The sequence below is a fragment of the Triturus cristatus genome, chromosome 2_1, assembly GCF_964204655.1.
Source record: "Triturus cristatus chromosome 2_1, aTriCri1.1, whole genome shotgun sequence".
Lineage (NCBI taxonomy): Eukaryota > Metazoa > Chordata > Amphibia > Caudata > Salamandridae > Triturus > Triturus cristatus.
Genome location: NC_140581.1, coordinates 867,825,542 through 867,849,490, shown reverse-complemented (window position 1 = coordinate 867,849,490; position 23,949 = coordinate 867,825,542). Strand labels below are relative to the sequence as shown.

The window sequence follows — 23,949 nt, the reverse complement described above, 5'->3', positions numbered from 1 at the left end:
AGAACTGGGACATGTGGTGTTGTCGTTATCCTATTTATACGTACGTAAAGTGGGCTGGGCTTGCGTACGCCAGGGCAGCGTAGGGGTGTGAATAATTATTCCGGGAACTGTACTTATGTGTGTATCCCTGTTGCAGTTTTGACGTCATACAATCTGCAATTTACATTAATGTAGCATGTACCGAGAGGGCGGCAACTATCGCTGAGATGCTGTCCAAAAACATTGAATGGACAACATCACATGTCGTTGTCAAGCTGGTGGATATGTGCAGACACGCATATCAGTGGTGTGCGGTTTTATTGAAAGTGTTGCTATCGCGAAGCGCACACATGTGAATGTGCTCGGATGGAGGGAGGATCAGCAGTGAGATTACATCACACACAGTGATAACGCTCATTACAGTCAAGCAATGCATGTCAAAGTGAAGCTGAAAGTCTGACATGTGACACACCACTATACTGGTAAAGCCTGACAACAGAGCATACTGCAACACAAATCTACACATTACTCTTTACTGTTTGTTACATGTGATCTAGGATGTGCACTCTGCCCGTGGCTGATGATACCCCTTTGAGCCACCAATACCCAGGCCGAAAGGCAGCACAATAATGCGCGCACACACACACACACCAGGGGCATCGTGTAACACACATTTGTTTTTTGATGTAACGTTTCAGATGCATGGCTATCGCACGTGGAAGGCTACTGTACAGAGCATGATTATTCATCAAGATGATCGTTGCATGTTGTGTGTACTATACGATATGTGTACACAGAAAAAAACTTCTCAAAAAAGCTCTGTAAGCAGAAGAGGTGTCTCTCATCAGACGGTGTAGAGAAAATGACTAAAATGGGTGGGGTCCTCCAACTGTTACAATGGGAAATGTTATGAACCAATCAAAAGCTTTTTTTTAAGGTCACATGGCAATAGCGCACCGAGCGCAAAAGGAGGCTGCACCAGATGTGATTTTGAGAAAATATTTTTGCCATAATATAAGTTTATTACAGTTAGAAATATATAAATGTGGAAAATATTTTAGATTATCGCTTGCTCTCATATACACTTTAAACGTATTTAGATATAGTTTTGAGACATAAAAAAATAAATGAGGGAATGGCGTACCCGGCGCGATACCATACGTCTATGATGTAATACAGGGCTTGGCAGCGTGCACTTGTCGCATACGGAACGTGCAGCCGGCGTGAACCTATACATATATGACGTGACACGCTTATTGGTACCGCACACCCGTCGCATACCAAACTAGGAGCTGGCACGACCTTATACGTATATGATGTTAGGTGGGACACGGTGCTACGAAGCCGTTGGATACGAAATGCGCATCCTTAACGAGTTTTGCAATACGGCAGATAGGATTCGTGTGGTGATGGAGCTTGGTACACTACCGGTACGGGAGTCTAGTTTTCTCAACAACAAAAATATATATACATACTTTTTTTTGAAGATATAAAAAATTACATCATTTTTCAAATTTGAGAAAAAAAGGATAATAGAGTTAAAAAATATTTTTAAAAGAAAATAGAAAAAATATAGGTTTTATAAATATTAAAATATGAAATTACCATTTAAAAAACCTTTGAAATTCACTGAAAAAACCATAGGTTTTACAGACGTTATAGTTAGGAATTAGCATTTAAAAAACCTTAGAAATTCAGTGAAAAAACCAGAGGTTTCAGGGACGTTATAGTTAGTTGGATATTTGACTCATATAAAACCAGAGAAATTTGCCCGTTATAGTTAGTTGAGCTAACTATAACTCGCGCGCCCGCAATGCACTGGTGATGACGTCACATATTGCATCACTCATGGCATGGTCAGTGACAACACTGATGACATCATCCACGTGATAATCTGATGCACATACTGATGCCCTAATATAAACTTTGATACACGCACTCTAAAATAAAGACTACTATTTTTGAAACCATACACACAAAACTGCCAGATACTACATACCACCCACTATTTCCTAGGTCTACACACATCCAGTCACTTATACATGCAGGTAATCATCAATACAGTACTATAATATGCACTTATACACCTATACATACAGTCACACTCCGCCACTCATCCATACAGTTACTCACACACCTAGTCAGTCATGCAAATAATCTATCACATACCCATTTACTCATGTATACAGGTATACACTATAACACTGGTCAACCCGGGTCTAATGCTGTGTCAACAAAGAAAAAAAGAAAGCATATCTACTGATTCCGACATCTCTTGTTAGAAGAGAACCCTTCTTGGAACAGAACCCATCAATCACCGAGGAATCAGTGCGTTTGTCATCATCTGGGTCTGTGTCTCTTGATACAACGCCCCAGGTCCTGATGGAACGACCCGGTTGTGAGTAAAGAGAAGTGGCATACAAGGGTTGCTGTCAGATCACCACCAATGATAACAAGAGAAATTTAGTAAGCTCTCGCTCACGTGAGAGGGGTTCTAAAAGTGCAGCACTAAATCATAAAAAGTGACTAAAAATGGCTAGGGGAACTCAAAAGTGCTTTAATTGGTAGAGTACCTCTGCCAACATTAAAAAGCAAAATGGCAACTCAGCATAAATACTTTGTCATTATGCTCATTGTCCATAGTATCTGGTCGACATGTTTCTGCCCATTGGGAGCTGTGTAGTATCAAGGGCATTCATCAGGACCTAAATTGCTGCTACTATGTAAAAGTGTGTGAAAGTATAATAAAAATTACAGACATTCCTACCACCGGTTGAACTCTACAGATGTCAAAACCGGATACCCCAGGACTCTGGGTGATACCCTCACCTCAACCTGGTCTCTGCTCAGGGAAAGGGGCCCCGCTCTCTCCGTCGGTACCCCGGGACAAAGTATTTATGCTGAGTTGCCATTTTGCTTTTTAATGTTGGCAGAGGTACTCTACCAATTAAAGCACTTTTGAGTTCCCCTAGCCATTTTTAGTCACTTTTTATGATTTAGTGCTGCACTTTTAGAACCCCTCTCACGTGAGCGAGAGCTTACTAAATTTCTCTTGTTATCATTGGTGGTGATCTGACAGCAACCCTTGTATGCCACTTCTCTTTACTCACAACCGGGTCGTTCCATCAGGACCTGGGGCGTTGTATCAAGAGACACAGACCCAGATGATGACAAACGCACTGATTCCTCGGTGATTGATGGGTTCTGTTCCAAGAAGGGTTCTCTTCTAACAAGAGATGTCGGAATCAGTAGATATGCTTTCTTTTTTTCTTTGTTGACACAGCATTAGACCCGGGTTGACCAGTGTTATAGTGATTCAATTTAAGGGATATACAACCTGCTGGTCTTTAAAATCCTTTTCCCTTGGACCTTTTCCCACATTGTTCTGTTGTTATTACAGTTATACACACCAACTCCGTTATTTATACACACACCACATCACTTATTTATGCAGATACTAACACATACTTTCTGTCTTATACAATCACTGATATAAGCAGACTCTCATTTATACACCCACTCTTCAAATAACTTACTCTCACGTATAGTCATTTATATACTCCAATACTCACATATACTCTATTAAAACATATGTAGTTACTCTCACATATACCACTGAGACATTCATTCACTCACCAACACACCCATACATACTCTAATTCACCCATACAGCCCTTCCCAGATGCACTTTTTAATCCATACAACTAGTGAATCACCCACTCAGACATCTATGCACATAGTCACACCCACCCCCACCCACCCATACAGACACTCAGGCACCCATACAGATACTCAGACAACAAATCAATAACCCATATAGACACTCATGTAGCTACTCACCAACCTATGCAGCCGCTTATACACCAACTGAGACACTAATACAGACTTTCACACAGTTTAGTCACTAACCCATACATTCAGTAACACATGTTCAATCACTCACTTATGCAGTCAGTCACACACCTACTAAATAATCCATTCAGCTACTTGTAAATCCACTCTTTCTTCAATAAACCTTGGCATAGATATATATGAAAAATATTTAAACTTTACAGAAACACACATTCACTGGATGATGTTATCAGTGATGTCATCAGTGATGTCATTTGAGATGTCATCAGTGATGTCACTGACCATGTAATGAGTGATGCAATATGTGACGTCATCAACAGTGCACTGCGGGCGCGCGAGTTATAGTTAGCTCAACTAACTATAACGGGCGAATTTCTTTGGTTTTATATGAGTCAAATGCCCAACTAACTATAACGTCCCTGAAACCTATGTTTTTTTCAGTGAATTTCTAAGGTTTTTTAAATGCTAATTCCTAACTATAAGGTCTGTAAAACCTATGGTTTTTTCAGTGAATATATATATATATATATATATATATATATATATATATATATATATATATAAACAGAGTGGTTCAACATCAAAAAGATTTGAAAAAAGAGGTTATCCAAAAACACAAATTCAGAAAGGCTGGGAAAGGGCAAACCAAGCAGAAAGAAAAGATCTATTACAATCAAATATGACTAAAGAAAGTGAAAATCTTGAAGGAGAACCAATAAGATTTACTACAACTTTTTCCAAAGAATCCAAACAGATTAAGGATATCATAAAAAGAAATTGGAAGATTTTACAGTTAGACACTACAGTTGGAAAAATCATGGGAAACACACCAAGCATAACATATCGAAGAGCCACTAACCTCAAGGATCGTTTAACACACAGCCATTTCTGGAAAGAAACAAGTAAATCATGGCTCCATAGTAAAGGCTTTAAGAAAGGCCATAACTGTAAAGTATGCTTAATTGCAAAAAATACTCAAGAAATAACAATGGCAGATGGAAAAATTTGGAACATACAAGAACTTATCACGTGTAAAAGTCAGTATGTTGTCTATGTAATCGAATGTCCATGCCAACTAAGATACGTTGGCAGTACCATATGCGAACTAAAAAAACGTATACTTGAACATGTGCGAGCAACCATACACAAAGGCAGAAGTAACGCGGTTGCAAAACATATGGAAACAGACCATAACAGCAATTGGAAATTGCTGAACTTTTTTGGCATTGAAACAGTAAAGAAGCAGGAAGGAGGTGGGGATAAAGAGAGAAAGTTGAGACAGAAAGAATCACGTCATATTTTGAATTTACGGTCTCTCACTCCACATGGACGCAATCAAAGTGAAGAGCTGTATACGCAGTTGTAAAATGATTGGTAGTAAATTAAGGTGAAGTGGTAATAAGAAAAGCCTTGAACCTTTCATTTTTATAGTGATATCAACTATAGTTTTTATCAGTTTATTTTCATATATGCTTTAATTTATAAAACAATTTTATTTGTTTTAATTTTGATTTGTGTGCCATAAGCATGAAAAGGTAAATTTGCTTGGTGCCCTAAAATACAAACAATCAGGAATCACTCTCCACTGGAGGCGTGGAAAAACTTTTTAGAGTGTGTTTAAGGGAATGAACACCAAATGTGCATTGATGCTTGACAAAAAATTCACTAGAGGTATATACATATAATAATAGGGAAAAAAATAAAAAAATTAACAAGCACAGAGTGCAAAATTTGATATCATAAATATCGGAAAAATTAACTGATGAGTATGGTACCCAAAAATAATAAATAAATATAAAAAAATATATATAAAAAAATATAAAATAAAATATAATTTAAGTTTATGTATAAGCACACAATAGACATAGTGTGAGGTTGAGGAAAGGCTGTTTCTCTAACCTTTACAAAAAAAAAAAAAAAGCAATTTGTTTCAATTTTGTTTTAATTTGGTCATTATTTTTAATATGTATGTTTAATTGGACTCAATTTGAGAAAGATCTCACTACAATTCCCATAATGCCCCAATATGAGACACAGGAAATGATGTAATGATAAACAAAAGTTTATAACATGTGATTTGGAGAAGGGGCGTTACCGTGAACAAGGTCTCGGTGGAGACCGAAACGCGTTGGTTTGTTATTGCCTCAGGAGTATAATTGTAAACCTTGAAAATTAAAACCAGCAAAAGTGAGGAAACTATTACCAGAGTGCGACCTATTTCTTTCTTTGAGGAAAGGGTATGAAAATTAATGGCGGCCAGGCTCGGTCGCAAGATAACGCACAACTGAAAGAGCGCCACATCAGCGAAAGGAGCCGAAGGAGGATTGATATATATATATATATATATATATCAAGTTCCGTTTGGTTTTTCAAGCTTGAATATTCAAAGGATTTGTAGCCCTCATTGTGCTACGCTTTAAATCCCTCCTTAATTAATTATGGTCCAGCCCATTGTTATTATAGTTAACTGCCATCCATTTGTTACAACATGGAGTCCCTAATGCGGGTGCTCCTGTGATTTTTGTCATTGAGGTGGACTCAGCGTTCCGCTTTGAAGTTTTTTACTCATGAGTCACGTTCCCGGCTGTCGACGCTAATGATAATACTTTTCATGAATATACCATACCCGAAGTTCCTAATGCATATCGACCATATGCTCTTACGGAGATTCCCCTTACCTTCTGGGAGCACCAGACTTGGTTTAATGGTGCCCATCACCATGTGCTTGGCGCTGTCCACATAGGCCCCTTAAGTACTGATGCAGCCACATGGCCAGCACTAGCGGGCTATACCCTGCATCCCGATTTGGCTAATATTAATCTAGTGCAGTCTTGCGCTTTCTGATAAACAATCCGAAAGAGGAGGGCGATCTTATCACAGAAAAGAAGAGTACCTGAAACCAAAAAGGGAGACACAATGCCCGTCTGACATGAAAATAAAGTAGGAGGATAGACCTCCATCATATAAACCCTCTTTTCAGAAAAATACATTTGCTGCATTAACTGCTTAATATGCCACATATGGTGAGAATCCTCCTCCTGAACAGGAGTTGGGTGGTGACTCTCCTCAACAACGCAGCAGGCGTCACTACAGTACGCTGGACTCTCCACCAATTTATGGTAGCGAAAGCAACGGAGACATCTTGTCCCTGACAAAGTCAAACAAGCATTGGCCCCTGCACTTTATCATAATCATACTAGTTGGTATAAGGATTCTCCTTACCATGTTAATTCCTATACGGTCAAAACCTCAGGTACAGCTACAATATCCTATTATATAGGATGCAAAAGCACCCGTTAAAGAACTTCTTTCCCCAGGGAGTAATTGAACCCTATGTGTCTCCAATGAATAATAATCTTTGTTCCTGTTCTAAAACCAGATCATTCATATCGCATTGTCTTACATTATAGACATTTAAACAGTCATACACGCACATTTACAGTACAAAATACCCATAGTACTGCGCTCAGTAATAATATTATTCATAAAAAATTTAAAACCACATTGGATATGTCCAATGGTTTGCCTTTAGCGCACTGGGATTCCAGATGCGCTACTCCTGACTTCCTATGGGCTATATAAGAACAGCCAGGAGTTTTTGCAGCGAGAATGATGTTGATTCTTCACAAAATTGACCCTGACGCTCTGTCCAACATAGAGGATATCTACTTAACTGATGATGAATTGAACTCCATTTAGTGAGAGTGGATTGCATTTTATTGCGGTTTGTGAACCTAGGTTACAAATTCAACTTCAAAGAAATCTTACATAGCTTTTCTCAGTGTCCTTTTCTTAGGATATGGACTTACAAATGAGGGGAAAAGTCTTGCCCCTCCTTTTCTGGACAATTGTGCTTTGGTACAACCTCCCAGTACACTTAAAAAATTACAGTCCCTCCTGGAATTCTTACATTTTGGCAGAATATACATACCTGATTACGCACAACGTATTAAACCTTTCTATGTCCTAACACGTCCTGATTTTTCTGCTTCCTACTTGACATCAGAACATACTGACACACTCAGATCTTTACAGTCTGACTTGCTTGAAACACGCCATTTACATGCACGTGTCAATACTATAAATTTAGTCAACCACGTTTTACCAGGTGCAATTGGATTTACATGTCACCTTCAATGAAGGTGAAACAGTACCACTAGCTTATAAATCATATTATAGGAACCTGCAGGAATGCATTTTGGTTCAACAGAAAAAAATGTGGACTGTTGTGTAGATGACCACCCTAAAGGAATGGCCAGTTGCTCAAGGTAAAAGCATTATTGTCATTTCTCCTGTGCCTGACCTGGAGGCTGTCATGAAAGCCAGTGTTCCTAATGAAAAGGTCCTCCACGTTTGTCGGATAGAATAGCTTACTTCTTTACCAGCTGTGGCTGTGGACTTCATCTTTGACCCATCCTTGCAAGCACAAAATCTTTTGCAGTATGAACATGTATACCCTTCGTCTTCTTTGATTCTGCCGAGGGGCGGCTCCTCTGCTAAGGTGGAGTAGCGTCGCCCCACTGCGTTTCAGCACGGCAAAAAAGGAAAAAGAAAATTATAATAACGCAATGTTATTATCATTGTATTTTTCCATGCTGAGGCATTTTTTGGGGTGGGCGAGGCTGGGCAGCGCAGGGTCGAGGAGTGGTGGCACCCTCCTAAGTGTGCATGAATGTTTGGCTGGCTCTCCATGGCCGGCCAAACATTCATGCGCACTTTGCATGTTCTCCACCCAGCATGCATTCTAGCCTGGGTGGAGAACATACCTAGGCTCCCATTCCCCATCTGAGCACCGAACCACAGTGCTCAGACCAATCACAAAGCTGCATTACAGTGTTTTGATTGGCTATGGGGAGCCTGGGTGCTTCCTGTTCGAACAGAAGCCAGGAAGAGGACGGAGAGCACGGAAGAAAGGTGGCGGCCGGTCAGCAGGTAAGTGATTTTTTTTATTCCATTTTTTTCTCCACCCCCATCCCCCTGTTTCCCCCCCCTGTTCCACTACTGCTTCACGGGAGCAGCCGCAAGTGATTCCGCCTCTAGATCAATATAAGTCCGTCATTTATACTGATGGTTCTGCTCAACCTGCTATAGGTTCTAAGTAGCAATATTCAGCTGCATGCGCAATTGTTATTGGCTCTATGTCAAACTACTCGCACGCAGTCCCTTAGGGACTGTACGGCGCTGTTGGTTGAATTGAAGGCTTTACTTCTTGCACTTGAAAATACGAATCCTGAAATCTCTACCCTTATTGTGTGTGATTTGTATTACTGTGTACAGTTCTTTAATTATAACTTATGTTTTTGACGACAAAATGATTTTAAAGATTTCAAAGGTAGCACAATAAAGCGCAAACTGCTCTGGGTTAAAGTGGCAAATCATAAGGATCGTTTGCCACAAACTCATGTTATACAAACATTGAGTCATCAACGTGGGGAACACATGCCCTAGGGAATTCTCATGTGAATGAAGTGACCAAACGTGCAGTAGCCACAGCTAAAATGGCGGCAGCAGTAACAAGCTCTATATTGATATCTTGGCTGCCGTGAATGCATTTTGAATCTGCAACCCTCTACCGAAGGGCTTACCTTCAAAATATTCTTCTCACTTAAATGATCAAAATGTTCCTTTTGCTACTATTCCTGACATTGGTGATCGTGTGATTCCCAACACGGACCGCAGACATTACTTCATTGTTGTTGCACATGAAGGTGTAGCTTCTGCTCATGCCGGTGTGGCTGCCACTATTTTGCTCTCACAGCAATGCTATTGGTGGCAAGCTTTATACCAGCAAACCATAAAATATGTTTTAACTTGTGACATCTGTCAACAAATCAAAAGTTCCACTGTGTCTCGTCCACCACAGACACATCTGTTTATTTCGAACCGGCCTTTTGACTGCATTTATTTGGATCATTGTGGTCCACTGATTTCAGATACAGCATTCAAATATATTTTGGTTGCAGTTGATTCTTGCTCTTGATTCCTCTGGGTGTAATCACAACGCTCGGCCATATGCCTACTGCACATTGCACTCTGACCAAGGTCCAGCATTCGCTTCTGAACTGTATCGATGAAGTCCATGGGTCTGTAAGTGCATTTTCCTTCTGCATATATACCAGAGGGTAATTCTGTTGTTGAGAGAATGAACCATGACTTAAAGCAGTCCTTAAAGTCTAGAGTATTAGGTACTGGCTGTAATTGGTTGAGCCATCTTTATAGGGTTCAACGAGCATTAAATAACCTCCCTAAAAGATCTCTGGGTGGGTGGACTGCATACAAAATTCTTTTTGGCATTAAGTTGTATGTTCCAGACCTTGATGGTCCAGACATTGTGGCGTCTGCCACAACCTTTGATGTAGATAACCACTGTGCTGTCTTACAGGACCTACAAAAGTTCTGTCATGCTAACTCATACAAACATTTGCCTGCATCTCATCAACTTCTGATGTTCTTCTTCCAGTTTCTGGCTGGCTTCCAAAACTTTTGTGATCTGGTTCGAGAAAATGTGGCCATCAAAAAGGAATTCCGCCCAACGTACCGCGGTCCTGTTCCGATCCTTGGGCTTCACGGTTCACGAACTGTGATTTTGCCACCACTCGCAGGATATAAGGACAATCTCTTTGTCTCCATTGAACATGTCAAACTACATCATGAGGCCGATACTTCATAGTGTGCCACAGAATAGTAGTTCTTTTACACAAGACTTTTCTTTGCTGCCTGTGAGCACCACCAATGCTGATCCTCCCCAGATGGGAGAGGCTGAATCCTCTGCCAATAACTTCCTTGACACAATACCGGTTTCTACTATCATTTCTACTACACCAGATGTCATTTATAATGATCCACAGTTGGCAAGTCCATCCGAATTGGCGTTTTCAAGTCCTACTGCTGATTCCCAATCTCCTGTTTTCCAGCTGAGCACCTCTGGGAACTATATGTATCAAGATTATTTTTCTTCTGACAGTTCTTCTGTTTCGCACCTCAAGAACGGATTTGTGTTTTTATTTCATGGTTAAAATGCACTTATCTATTCCCTCCTTAGATATATATCTGGATCAGACTTTCCTTGGTTTTCTGGTTCATGTAGATTGGAGTTGTGACTGTTTTATTCCTACTGATCAACAGGCATTACCTCCCGGAACGTTCTGTGACAGTCAACATGGTGTTAGCCTCCCATTCCACATCGCATAAACTGAAAAGAGACTTGTCCCTCGTGAACATTTCAACCATTCCAGTGACTGATGGAATTGTTTGGGATAAAGTTCCATTCAACATATTCAGTCCTACGGAGATCCTGCAGATACCATATGTTTTCAAAGTTTCTATGGGTGATGTAATAGTACCTGGGTTATATTATAATGATTGGGATGTAGATACTGTAAATTCTATGCTTTCCGAATTAGATTATTCTACTGTTTTTCAATCAGAAGGTCTATACCTTAACTGCCAATTACACGGAGTTGTTCTGCTACTATCATTATGGACACCATTTTTACATAGAATAAGTACACAGCGTCCCCATTTTAAATATACAGAATTGGAACATTGTCCAGCTCTCCCTCCAGAGAGTTCCAAGAAGCAAAAAGAGAAGTATACATATATCACGGGATATGACACATCAGACCCCATGCCATATTATTTGAAATTAACTCCAACACCACCAAATAAATATATGTCTACTCAAACTAAGCTCATATATACTACTACGTTTGACAATCAGTTCGCCCTTAAAGGTTATAATTAGTGGAAAGACAGTATTGATTTGAAATCGATTTGGGGTATGAAGTCCTGGCAGGTTCAGGGCATCGAAGCCTTGTTTTGAGCCCGTTTAATTCCCACACAAATGATGTTCCTGAATGAAACAATCCAGCAGACTACTTGTTTGGGATTGGCAAAAATTAAGGCAATGAATGCCCGACCATTCCCTCTGTTGCCCGCTTTTTTGGCAGAGTTTTACAAATTACACAGAAAAACAATTAAATAGCATAGTACAGAACGGTACATTTAATTCTTCGTTTTCGAGCCTGCCGGTTAGTTACTGTGGCCAGTGACAATAAATGATTGTCATGCTCATTTTCTTGATTCCACACCTGGGTTTAAATCAAGTAGACCGGATCCACAATACTCTCAGTCAACACATTCTGGTATTATTACCACCTATTCAGTGGAAAAGTTATGTCAACAATGGATGGAACACTCCACACTGTCCGCAGTAAAGGAACACCTGCCTCTTCTGTCCAAGGACAAACATTTGTCAGACTTTCTTTTGGGTCCAAAATCTCCACGTTCTAAAAGATTTATGTATGCTACTTATAATAAAATTTGGAAACTATCCCAAATGGAAGCTGCTGTACGGTTAAGACAAATTGACCAAGATAACTTAGATGAAGTGCTTGCAGTTGTTGATATTAGCATTAATGCGTTGTCATCTTGGATTTACAACTTAAGCAACATTGTGCCGTCTGTTATTGATATTACGCAAAGTGACATGTCAACATTATGCCATGGTCAAAGTCAGCTTAGATCTATTATGCAGTATAGCTGGGCGCTTCAAACACTTTAGCATTACTTGAACTGCATTGATTTGTTTCTCCCTTTTAATTTAACACAAACAACAATTGATGGCCATGAGAGACTCAACCTATACAATGTTGCATTTAGAAAAATGAGAACAACTCCCATTCACTATAGCTGAAATGCCTTCGGCAGTGTTGTTAATACACTAAGTTATTTAACTGCGTAGATCGACGTTTCAATGCACAGCTTGCATGAAACATTTTCCTGTAGATAGATACGAACCCCTAGGCAGCAGTTACATACATGAATTATGGTTTGCTTATCATTATGAAAGTACCGTCAAGGACATTTTTATCACTGGCGAAGAATGTGACTTTACTGACAGACATTCACTTGTTTGTAAATACGTTAAAATCCACAGCGCATGCAATTCTTCAGCGCCTAATTTGACTTGTTATTCAAAAGGAATCCTGGTTCCGGCAGTTCTCCCTTTTATTAGGGTACTCCCTAAGGGGAGTTATCTCATGCTTAGTGATTAAGACTGTTGCAGAATGAGGGCTGGAGTCCCGTATGTTTTGTCCGTTTCCCAGTTAGTCACTTGTTGCAACACCGTATTGGTTCCCCCTCCACATGGGATTGTAGATAGCTCACTGTGGCATTCCATTTAAACTTTGAAGGCAGATTTAAACAAGCTAAGCAGACTTCGGGGCCTGGCCTGACACCGATGGAGTGAGCAGCGCTGCTCGGGGCTCCACTAGCTGGCCGCCATCCAGCTCCATCCTGCAGCGATTACGATACCCAGCCAGCACGGAACGACATCCCTGGCCTGCCCTGTGCACCAAGACGAGGCAGAAAAGACACCCTGGAGGGCGACGGCGCTGACCCTGGAAGCCGCTTTCTGCTGTCGTGATTCGTCCCAAGATGGTGGCGGCTCACTGAGGAGATCGTGGACGGGGGCACTGTGGAAAGTGATATTTGCCCAAGCGTCTGAGATTGTCTGGCTCCCTGCAGATACCTATTATCACCCTTTGGTGGGACAAGCGAGTGCGGTCAGGCAGCCGACACTAAAGATGGGAGGCTGTAAGAGAGGGGCAACCGGCCCTGAGAAAGCCCTGTGCCTGTGTTGGGCAGACGGTCGCGCTGGCCTCGTCCTCGCCTGGAGTGCCGTACAGCTGCGGAGGACATGTTGGTGACCCTGTAATGAAAGAGCCACTCTTGTGGTTTGGCACCCTATGATGACCTTCGACTACCAACATTTTAATTAACTTTAGTTTGTTATTTAACCCTAGCCTTAATGTAGGATGGTCCTGCATATGCCTGTTTCTCTTCTGTCTTGTAATCTTGCTGTCTTTTAGTGGGAGCTGTCACGGAGTAGAACAGTACTATTGGCTTTGACATGGCCTCATGTCATCCTTTTTTCTGACTTGTCCTTGCTTCTGCGTGCACAGCAGTGCTTGCAAGTTGTTTGGGGTTATGAGAATTATAAGTGTTTACTATTGGCTTTGACATGGCCTCATGGCCTCTAGCTTTGCCTTGCTGCTCGCTCATAGCTGCAAAGTGGAGAGGGCATGTTTCTGCTCCTCACTTGTTTTTCACTCTTCACTGACCAGAGTGAACTGGATATTATCGGTAGAATGTGCAACTCTGCCTCGAAGTCAAAATACGGGAGCTTGGCCAGCCTCCGTCTTGGCCTTGACGCAGACTGGTACAGCCAGCTCAGTTCTTTCTCATGAGAAGGGGGTGAGGTTTTCTAGAAGCTTTGCCCCATGTTGAGTAATGGTTTTAAACCTGGTAGCCTTCGGGGGCCAGGTAGAAGTTCAACACAGAATAGACGTATTGCTGTGAAGGTGACGGAACTTGAGTCCTGATTGAACTCCTTCCTGGGCTATTGAAGGGCATCGACAGCTTGATTTGGCAAGGATGATGCAAATTCAATCGGTGAGGTGTTCCTAACCATTTTGTATATATTTTCTACTCTTTGCTACTTGTATATACTGCATTTTATTTCAATTGTTCATTTAATTATTCACTTGACATTTGGAAGTCTGCATTTACTGATATATTTGGCCTACCTTTTTAAAATATTGCATTAATAAACTTGTGTGTGTTATTTTAAATGCACCTGAATTTGTTTTCTTGCCTCGCCTAAAGGGAGTCCTGCATCCTTTCCTCATCTTTAGGGGGTGCTGCTCAAAGTGTATTATTTAAAGGTGCAGTGGTGCAGTGGAATATTCGTCTCCAAAGTGGGAGTGCAGGGTTTGGGTGTGTCCTTTAAGCGAAAAGCACATTCGTTACAGACCCTGAACAGAAGGTGAGGCCTGCCCTTCTGGAATACCATCCCGCTAAGACTCTGAACGTAGAAGGTAGCAGTAACCAGAGGGAGGAGGTGCCTGAGCCCCGCACCAGGGTGTGTGCTGCTGCTGGCCTCGTGGCCTCTGTCTGAATCCCTTCTGAGTGCGATCTCTGCATGTGGAGCCTGGTAGACTGCAGCGCTGTGCCCTGCTGTGTTCTGGGCGCAGGTGGCAGCTGACAGAAGACCACAGGCCTGACTGCTGGGCAGAGCACCTTGTAGCATGAAGGATATGGGCCTCTGATTTATGCTGCTCACCTGCCCTACTACAGAGAGACATATGTGCTCCATGCTGCCCCAAATCGTGTCACTACCCTAAGCATTGGAGGAACGAGGACCTGTCAAAATCGCCTGTGGTGGGACCTCACCTTGGGTGGACCAGATGGCGCACACGTGGCTTGAGGTTATTGGAGGATAGGTGCCAGAAACCGGCGCACCAAGAACTACACAGCAGCGCAGTGAGAGGTCTCTGAGAGCCTGAATCAGAGGAACTGGTCATCAACACACTGCCTGATAAGGGCAAGGTTTGGTGTTTGCGAGACTGTGCGGACTCCAGCTGGGGTATATCAAGCAGAACCCCCTGCGGAGGGGGACTGATACAGGGGCCAACAACCAACAGCCATGCCCCTGACCAACTATGGCCGCTGAGACTTCAGGTGCGCTGATGCCCCGGGAAAACTCGCCCTGATTGATGGTGGCTTCTGTCTTTTTCCACGTGAGGACCACCAGAGAGGGCGGGTAAGATCATCTCCTCCAAGCAGGGCGAACAGGCTTGGCATGGAGTGGGATGGCGGCACGGCGGGCCGGCAGGCGCCACCTGTGACTGCCAGCTATGGGGATGACAACCCGCAAGCACAACCAGGACTTTGATCAAACAACAGACTCCCAGGATGGGAGCGAGAGCTCCACTAGGCCACCGGAGGTCTCCAAAGACCAACATGCTGCAGGACATCCATTGGTACGGACCAAGGGATCCTGCACGATGATCAAATTTGCCGTGTTTTGAGGGTGACCACAAATGAACATCAATTGGCAGAGTCCACCCCTGTCTTGTCTGTACTGAAGGATCAATTGATTGCAGTTGAAGCAAAGGTGCCCACATTGGAGCTCCGGGTGGAGGACGTGGAAAATTGCTCCCGCAGGAACAATTTCAGAGTGGTGGGCATACCGGAGAAGATGGAGGGTGCCAACATGGTGGACTACTTGGAGCATTGGCTGTGCACGGAGGTAGCGCCAGAAGGGCTGTCCGCCCTCTATCTGCTGGAATGTGCATATCGAGTACCGTTGAGACTGCCTCTGCGGGGAGCCCCCGCAACCTGTGATAGCACAACTCCTGCACTACAGGGACAGAGACCACATCCTGACACAGGCAAGGCGCAAAGGCGACTTACGGGTAGGTAATGTGATAGTGTGGATTTTCCCTGATTTTTCTAAGGAGGCACAGAGGCAGAGGGCTTCCTTTTAAGAGGCCAAGAAGAAGCTCCTCCAACTCGATTTCAAATATGCAATGATGATTCCACCACTGTTGAAGGTGATGACCCCCAGAGGGGATGGAATTCTTCCACTTTCCGCAGGAGACCTGGGACTGGCTGAAGTCCCGGGCAGCGGAGGACGCAAAGGGGTGGTGCCCGCAGCGGAAGAAGGAGGAGAGAAACAATAGCCCCTACACAGGAGGAAGTGCAGTCGGGGCGCCAGAGTGCGATGGAGTTGGTGACAATGATCAGCGGTAGGGGCAAGGGGCATGAATCTTCGGAGAGCAGACTCGGCTCTAGTGTCTCTAAGAGTCCGAATACGGAAATGTCCAAGGTGACACCAAGATAGTCCGACGACATCATTTGAGCAGCCCAACTGACTGGTAAAGGGCGAGGACTGCCATTAAGGTGCTTTAGCAATATCTGGGGGATGTTACACTGAGAAGAATGCAGGTTATGGGCTTCATTGGCCATAAGATTGATACAGGGTGGATGGATGGTATGCTGGCCGAGAGGGCTGCGGGATCGCTCCCCTCAGTTGGACATTCCGTGAGTGGCCTTCCACTATTATACTTATTATGTATTCTTGTTTGGATGGGGTTTCTAATCTGCTTGTCCTGGAGAGGGGAAGTTGGGGTATCTGTTATGAGTTTGAGAACTTCTGTTACGAGTTTGAGAACTCGTAAGTTGGGCTTATTGAGGTTGTACATCACTGCAAATGTTATCTTTTATTGGGCATGCCGGGATGGGGAGAACAGAGAGGGGGACGTTCTGGAAGCTGGATGACACGACTTAGATCATGGCGGGCCCCTAACGTATAATTTCCTCTCAGGGAATATATGAGGAATGTAGTCTATGTCCAAGAGATATAAAGTGTTCTCCTATTTGAATAAACAAGTGTAGTATCTTATATATATATTTATGCTTCTCCCCTGTTGCTTTGCCCTTAGCTGCTCAGCCAGTGTGAATCCAAAATGTGGTAATGAAGATCAGGTAGCCGAAGTGTTGCTTTAACTTATTGAAATAACATTCCTACAAGAGACACACCTGACATTTAAAGAGGGGGCAACGTTGCAACCTAGATTGCGGGGGCAGGCATTCTACACCACATTTTCAGCATACGCCAGGGGGGTCCTGAATTTGATTGCAGCAGGGGTTCCTTTCCAGCTTGTGAATCAGATAGTTGTCCCCGAGGGTAGATTCGCAACGATACGAGGCCCACTAGAAGGATGAGACATATACATAGTGAACGTGTACGCCCCGAATGTGGACCAGGGCATACTTCTAATGAACCTGTCCCATCAGCTGACACTTTGCCTGACCTCCCCAATGATCTTAGAGGGGGACTTTAATTGTGTTGCCGATGTTCACATGGACCGCTTACATCCCCCGCTAGTGACCCGCAGACTGTTTGTACAGCCCACGCGTTTACAGAATGGCAATGACATTGGGGACCGATAGATTCGTGGATGCAGATATACCCGACTTGGAGGGATTACTCCTTTTTTCAGGACTCCATCAACTGAATGTCTGGCTGGATGTGTTCTTGTACACCCCGGGAGTGCATAGGTTAGTTCATGCAATCGAATACTTGACCCGCAGTATATCGGACCATAATCCCATTCTCTTGAGACTAGAGTGGGCCCAACTTCTCCCATCCATTCCCACATGGAGGCTCAAGCGTGCATCGCTAGCGGACAAAGTCTTTCGCGAGATGATACAGGAGAAAATACTCTGATACTTTGCTGATAATACTGGTATGGCGTCCTCTCCGCAGATGGAGTGGGACGCCTTTAAGGCAGTTCTCTGGGGCAACTGCCTGGCGGAGGCAAAAAACATAAGACATACACTGCTGGGGAGGTCCAGACGGCTAAAAAAGCACTCAGGGACATAGGGATCCAATGTCTGGAGCAGACAGAATTACAGTCTGTGCTATTAGAGGCAAGGGAGGAAATGGAGGTCCAGGTGGAATGCCTTAGATGTTTTGACTTTAAACAATACATGGACAGGACGCATGCTGAAAGGGACGAATCTGGTTCCCTATTGTCTTGGCTGACTAACACGTCCAAATGAGGATCAGCAATAGTGGACCTAGAGGATGAGGGAGGAAACAGAGTATACTCCCAGGAGGGTATTAATGGCATATTCACCCGATATAGGTATGTACAAAATGTACCCTCTTAAAGATACTTTACAGGTCCAGGAGTCAGGGGAATAAAGGACAACACACTGAAAAATGCTCCCGCCTGACCTATGTTAATGCTTTTTTGAGGCTATGAAAAAGCTCTTAAGGGCTGTCCATCATGAGAAATTTAGAATTTATTATTATTATTTCTTTATAGTCTTTTTTTAAATATGTGAAAAACAGAGGATTTCATTTCATATTATAATACAAAGCGGAGATAGATAATTAGACAAAGTTAAAAGCAAGTTGAAAGAAGCACATAATATTCATCCATGCTAATACATCAATATTCTTCATTGAGATGCCTCGCAAAATTCTATCTATCCTTCCAAGTCAAATCTCCAAGCTAAGCTTATGATAAGATGCCAATAGCAGTAAGACCTGCAGATTCATATGGTGCACCCCCTATAAGATCAACCACACAGCAATCATTCTCACCTGACATACCACATCCTCACACATGTACATTTCACACTGGGAACTGCCTAACCTAACATAACATACACCGATGAAAATGGCGGAGAGAACATTTCGAACATTATCCGCAATGGTGTTGACATATTCGCCCGATATTACTCAGCACATTAAATTAGTATTACACCAACGAATACAGCGGCAACGCATGCATTTTTAGAGGCGGGGCCTTTGCCGCGCCTGGGAGAGGAGGAGGCGAGAGTCCTGGGAGACAGTATTTCCCCACAGGAGATATCACACGCCATTAAACACATGGCATGAAATTAGACCCCGGGGCCCAACGGCCTCCTGGCAGAATTTTATGCCACCTATTCCTTGGAACTAGCGCTTAAGCTGACTGAGTTGTATGGAGCGGCTAAAACCACTGGTATCCTGTGGGATACCACTAGGGAGGTAGTGGTCGTTCCTATTCTGAAATCAGGCAAGTCGGCGCACGACCGCTCAGTGTACAGAGCCCTGTTGATGCTGAATATCGAATATAAGATCCTGAGCAAGATCTTGGTGACTTGTCTGCTATCCCATATGACGCACTTGATACACCTAGACCATACAGGGTTTATCCCGGGTCGCAATACGGCGACTAATATTAGAGGACTCCTGACTATTATGGAGGCTGGTGAATATGCCCAAGAGGATGTAACTGTGTGTGCTGTCGATATCTAAAATGCTTTTGACAGCCTGAAATGGCACTACCTCTATGAAGTGATGTTGCACATGGGAATGGGAGAGCGCTTTGTAGCCTGGATGCGATTACCATACACAAGACCAAATGCCAGGGTGCATACCTGCAGGACCATATCAGTGAGTTGCTCAGTGGAACGGGGGACATGACAAGAACGTCCCATCTCCGCTACTCTTTGCCATTGCCATGGAACAGTTAGCGGTGTATGCTTGGACTGGCGGAGCATTTAGGGGACTAACAATAGGGAGCCAATTCCACAGAATATCACTATATGCAGGCAACCTGTTGATCTTCTTATGAGATACGGGAGAAGATCTGAGGGGGGGCAGAAACCTGCTGGAGGAATTTGCCCATCTGTGTGGGCTGCAGGTCAATTGGCAAAAATAAAGGCTCTTTCCCATGGCGCAGAGTGAGCACCACCCCCCACAATGCATCTACCTATTGCGCAGTAGGAATTCCAGTGTCTGACTTACCTGGGGTCAAGATCTACCATGACAGGGATGATCTGCTAGAGGGCAATTTAGGATGCGCAATTCGCTCCCTGAGGTTCTCCATGAACTTCTGGAAGACACCACTGCTTTCAGTGATGGGGAGAATAGCTCTCCTTAAGATGCTGGCTCTCCCCGGCACCTTTATTTTTTTCTGTGCTTCCACTATGGATTCCGGGGGTGCAGTTTAAAGAACTGAAAACCATAATCCATTTTGGCTCCTCTCCCCGTCATTTCTTCAAGCAGACCTCTTCTTTGGGCCCACTGCACCTCGGTCATAAGGCAAAAAAAACACCTTGTCAGCCTGAGAGTAACCACAGAGGCCAGGTAGAGTATAGTCCTCTGAGTCAAGCCACCCTTACGATTGTGACGTCTGTAGCTTCTGTTTTGTCCTTGATAGTGACGTTTACTTTCCCGACTCTCCGCCATTACACAAGCATCTCCTCATGTAGCTCAGGCGTCGTAGCCAACCGACGAGCTATCGAGGCGGGGGTAGAGCGGTGAGCGGCAGGGTGTGTCACACAAATGCCATCTAGCTCCACTACAATGTTCAAAAATGGAGGGAGGCCTCATAGTCCCTGATTTTGAGTTGTATTATATAGCAGCCCAACTGCAGTGGCTAACCCAGGGAATTGCGCACTGACACAAACCAGATCGGACCCCTGGTCCCTTTGTGCAACCACTTTGCGATCTTCTTAGGGTTCTCTTTCGAGTGCGAAGATCCAACCTGAATGACTCATGTGAGTTTTATACATTGACCAAGTGTTGGAATGGAGGTCAGCAAGAATATGCACTAAGGTCCCATACTCTACAGAATTACCTATAGACTTCCTACATGCACTTCCACATAGGGGAAACTGGCGGGGACTAGACCAATGCATGGAGGCAGGGGCTACAAGGGTGGGGGACTTGTATAGGAACTCAGAGCTATGACCGTTTGAGGATTTCAGAGCGGAGTTTGACGTGCCACAGGGGCATTTTCTGCTTCACAGGGCACTCACATCAGCGATAAGGAAACACTGGGGAAGAGGATCCACCAAACCCACAACATGCCAGGGCTGTCAATATATGGTGCTCTCGGCAGGTACCATACGGACAGTTTCATGCCTCTGTGGGGCGCTGCGAATGGACCAACAGCTGCCTCTACGCGCACTGAGGAATAGTTGGGAGGAGGACCTAGGAATCTCTATTGAGACGAAATACTGGGATACGATTCTGCAACGAACACCAAAGGTCTATGTTAATGCACGTTTTAAACTGATCAATAATTACATACTACACAGGGCATACTGGACACCCGGACGCATAGGCAGATATTTCCAAATACCATATGCAGCATGTCCCCAGTGCGGAGAAGTTAGGGCCCACATCCTTCACATGTTCTGGGCGTATCCCACTCTACACACTTTTTGGGAGGTAGTTATACAAACGATTGAGGACTGCATTGGGAAAGAGATCCAAAGTACCCCAGGGCATTGTCTACTGAACTGGTTCCCCCACCCTGCACAGACAAAGATAACGGGGAGGTTTCAGGACTCAACATATATTATTGCCAAACGCAAGATAGCTAGGAATTGGAAGGCACCAGGAGGCCCATGACTGACAGTGTGGAAAAGGGCACTGATAAAGTGGGCAAGCTGCGAGGGAAGAATTCTCCTGAGGGAAGCACAGTGGGGCATACGTAAAGTGGATAGTGCCTGAGCCTGGGGGACACTGTTGGACTGCTTGGCTAATCCAGAACCGGATACACCAGGGGTTGCTCCTGTGAGATCCCCATGATGGCCTGCGTGACTACAAGCTGGAGTCCCACTCAGAATCAGAACCTCTACGAAAGGGCGACTTGAACCTGCCCCTACTATAGAGCAGGGTGCCCTCCCTTAACCTGAAGCCTAATGGGATACCTCATTTTCTACCTGCAAAGTTGGGTATTACTGATTGGAGATGTACTGACTTCCAGGGGGAGGGAGTGTTGTTGGATGTTTTTGATTAACAATGATGGATAATACTGACCACTATGTTGATGATTACCGTGCCTCAACAATGTAAGGCAGATGTAATGTATACCTTGCTTACCTCTAAAAATGAAATATAATCGTTTTTTTAAAAAAAGGCTAAGCAGACTCAAAGCATTATTGTTTCTGCAAAAAGTAGCTCTTACATCTGCTCGCGTGACCTTCGAATTGCAGGTGGCTAGAACTTCTAGTGAAATACAATCATTGTTAAATATTAACCTTTGCAAACACAACAAGAAGATGGATGGAGTGCTATAACTTTTTGACCACTCACCTCCAGTCAAGAGATCTGGGTTTAATCCACCATTCTTTTGCTCACTGTGCCACTCCATTTTGAACCCAGCCATATACAAATCAGTCTTGACCCTGCTCCTCATGGGAACAATCTAGCCCGAACTGCCAGACCTGGTCCTCCATGGATAGGAAACAAGCATCCTGGGAGCGGCTTCGGGGTATCACCCCTTATTAGCCAGGCTAGCTTGAATCCAGTGGCACAGCAAGCAAGGGACCCACGTCTGGGCATTCCCTTGGCCACTTACGGCAAACATGGACGGAGTGCTGAAACTCTTCAGCTACTCAACCCCAGTCAAGAACAATAGATTCAACCCAGATCTGTGACTGGGGGTGAGTGGTTGAAAGTTTCAGTACTCCGTCCACCATCTTGAGCGCCGGTGCATAAGATGGCCACACCTTCATGAGACTCCTGCAGTCCGGGGATACTATCCACCATCATCCTGCCTCACCAGCAGAGATTCAGCCTTGTGCTGTATTCTCCGCTTCTACTGACAACGCCCCACTGAGGAACAGTCAGTCTGTCCCTCGTGGAACTGTCCAACAGCAGTCCTGTAATGAAACTTCCCTCGCGACCTCTATTTTTAATAATACAATTTAATTGTGATAAGGAAGAACAGGCCTAAAAACAGTGATGCAACACACAGATATTTTTTAATTTTTGGTAATTTAGTTTTTATTATTTAACCTTTTTCTATTTTTCTTAAAAAGACTCAATATATTTCTTTATACTATCACAAAATTATTCTATTTGGCATTTCCTTTTTTGGAATATTTGATAATCACTGACTATATTCATTATAGTGACAATGCATCATATCAAGCAGTAATTCCTAGGGCATACTAATCTAAATCACAAAAAAACTATATCTTCATACAATTTCATCTGCATACATACCAACACATTCCACATTCATACATCTATCACAATAAGAAAGAAAAAAGAAGTTTATCGTATACTGAACATTGGAGACACAAGACACATAATGATCTCCTATGATTAACAAGACACCTGCAAAAGCAGGATGCTAATATCAATGGTCAGTGGTCAACAAGACAACTGCAAAAGCAGGATGCTAATATCAATGGTCAGTGGTCGACGTGTTTCGATGGCATAGGTGCCACCTTCATCAGGACCAGAGGTATATTCAATAACGACAAAGCCCAGGGAAAACTTGTTTATAAAAATAATTCCCGTCAAGGATAAGCCATCCCGTATTGGATTATAATGATTTGGAACATCTGTTTTTTAGGAAAAAGGTTTCACTGCCCGTCCTCATGGGTCAGCAAATTTTAACAAGATCACAGTTTCGGTAAAGTGTTAATATCCGAATATTTTCTGGAGAGCCAAAGGCCAATATGGAATCCCCTTTCTTGTGTCACTTTTGTTAAGTTGAGCAGAGAGTCGGCTTCAAGGCAGATTTCCAACAAAGATCTATGTTCCCGTAGTCGCAACCGCTAAGTGTTGGTATCTTCTTTTTGAAGTTCCTTTGGCATACAGCGTTTTCCAATCGAACAAACGTTCGGGTGAACCAACAACAATGGAGCGGCAGCAGAAAATGGGGTGAGACTCTAAGCTACGGGCCAGGGGCTGAGCTGCACGTGACAGTCTGCTGAGCAGGAGCAGGGCCTAATAGAGGTGTCCCC

General features: G+C 43.6%; 1 protein-coding gene across 1 annotated transcript in view; it reads right to left on the bottom strand.

Moving 5' to 3' along the window:
• The window catches only part of CFAP95 (cilia and flagella associated protein 95), a 200,086-nt gene that overhangs the window by 174,884 nt on the left and 1,253 nt on the right, over positions 1–23,949 (bottom strand). The gene's annotated exons all lie outside the window — the stretch shown is intronic.